The following is a 2,090-nucleotide window of genomic DNA, read 5'->3' as shown; positions in this document are numbered from 1 at the left end:
AAAAACATTAAAAAAAAAAAAAAATTCAAGATGTATCTTGAGTGCAGTGCTGTCTATGATTGGAAAATATCTATATCCCTACAAGAAAGACCATACTCAAATTTATGCATCAACCACTAAAGTCAGCGATGATAAAATTCTACCAACTTCTTCAGTCTGAAATTAAACATATAATTAAGATGCATTGATAATTACTGGTGATTGGAATGTGAAAGTAGGAATCAAAGAGGAAGAATCAGTGGTTGAAAAACAAGGCTTGGTGATAGAAATGGTGCTAGCAATCATGTAATAGAATTTTGCAAGACCAACTTAAATCCTTGAAAATATCTTTTAAAACAATATAAAAGGTGACTATACACATGGAACTCACCAGATGGAATACATAAGAATCAAATTGTATACATCTGTGGAAGAGACTGTGAAGAAGCTCAGACACTGACTATGGAACAGACCATCAATTGCTCATATGCAAATTCAGGCTGAAGCTGATCTTTAAAAGTCCACAAGAGCCAAAATACGACCTTGAATACATCCCATCTTAATTTAGAGACCATGTTAAGAACAGATTGGATGCACTGGACACTAATGACTGAAGACCAAAAGAGTTGAGGAAAGACACCAAGAACATCAGACCAGAAGAAAGCAAAAGGACATTAAAAGACGGGAAAGAAAGAAAAGACTAAAGTGGATATCAGAAGAGACTCTGAAACTTGCTCTTGAATTGAGAGAAGCTAAAATAAATGGAAGAAATAAGAAGGTAAAAAGAGCTGAGCAGAAAATTTCAAAGGGAACCTTGAGAAAACAACATCAAGTATTATAATGAAATATGCAAAGGCCTGGAGTTAGAAAAACAAAGAGGAAGAACATGCTCAACATTTCTAAAGCCAAAAGAACTGAAGGAAAACTTCACTCTTTGACTAGCACTATTGAAAGATTCTAAAGGCAAAATAATGAATGAGCCAGAAAACATTTAAAGAAGATGGAAGGAATACACAACCACTGTGCCCAAAAGAAATGGTCGATATTCAATCATTTCAAAAGGTAGCATATGATCAAGAATTGATAGTATTTAAGGAAAAAGTCCAACCTGCCCTGAAGGCATTGGAAAAAACAAGGTTCCAGGGATTGACAAAATAAAAATATAAATCTTTCAACAAACCGATGCAGCACTGGAGGTGCTCACTCATCTATGTCAAGAGATTTGGAAGACAGCTACTTGGCCAATTTATTGGAAGAGATCCATATTTGTGTCCATTCCAAAGAGAGGTGACCCAATGGAATGCAGAAAACTTTGGTACACAGCAAAAAGCAGTGCCACACCAGGACTCCAAATTGCTGTCTAAGCACTGTTTTTGTTGTGTCCCAAAGGTTTTGGTATGCTGTGTTTTCATTCTCATTTGATTCAAATATATATTTTTTTTATTCTATTATGCAGTAGCTTTTCAACAGGGTATTATTCAATTTCCATGTATTTGAATTTATTTTCTTGATCTTCTTATTGTTGATTTCTAATTTTATAGCACTGTGATCTGAAAAGATGTTTTGTAGTATTTCAGTGTTTTTAAATTTTCTGAAGTTTGCTTTGTGGCCTTACATATGGTCTATTCTGGAGACTGTTCCATGTACACTGGAAAATAATGTATATTGTGTTGTTGTTGGGCTAAATGCCCTGTTTAAATCTATGAGGCCAAGTTGATTGATTGTGTTATATAGTTCTGTGTCTTGTTACTTTCTAGTTCTGTGTTTTATAGAAAGATGTACATTAAAATCCTCTACTATTATTGTTTTTGTTAAGTGCCATTGTATGGATTCTATTTCATATGACCCTGTATAGGGTTTCTAAGGAGCAGTTGGTATGTTTGAACCTCAGACCTTGTGGTTCACAGCCCAGTGCTTATCTTACAGAGCCACGCCAGGATTATAGAGTTGTCTATTTCTGCCTTCAATTCTATTAGAGTTTGATTTATGTATTTTGAGGTTCTTTCATTGGCAGCATATTTATTATGGCTATATCCTCTTGTTCAATTGACCTCTTTAATCATGAGATAATGTATTTCTTTGTCTCTTATGCTGGTCTTTTTTTTTTTTTT

At 34.3% G+C, this 2,090-nt stretch overlaps 1 protein-coding gene across 1 annotated transcript in view; it reads right to left on the bottom strand.

Annotated features, from left to right (window-relative positions):
- Positions 1-2,090, bottom strand: part of PHIP (pleckstrin homology domain interacting protein) — a 166,999-nt gene that overhangs the window by 164,590 nt on the left and 319 nt on the right. The gene's annotated exons all lie outside the window — the stretch shown is intronic.

The sequence above is a fragment of the Chrysochloris asiatica genome, unplaced genomic scaffold (genome assembly GCF_000296735.1).
Source record: "Chrysochloris asiatica unplaced genomic scaffold, ChrAsi1.0 scaffold00286, whole genome shotgun sequence".
Lineage (NCBI taxonomy): Eukaryota > Metazoa > Chordata > Mammalia > Afrosoricida > Chrysochloridae > Chrysochloris > Chrysochloris asiatica.
This window is presented reverse-complemented; position numbering and strand designations above follow the sequence as displayed.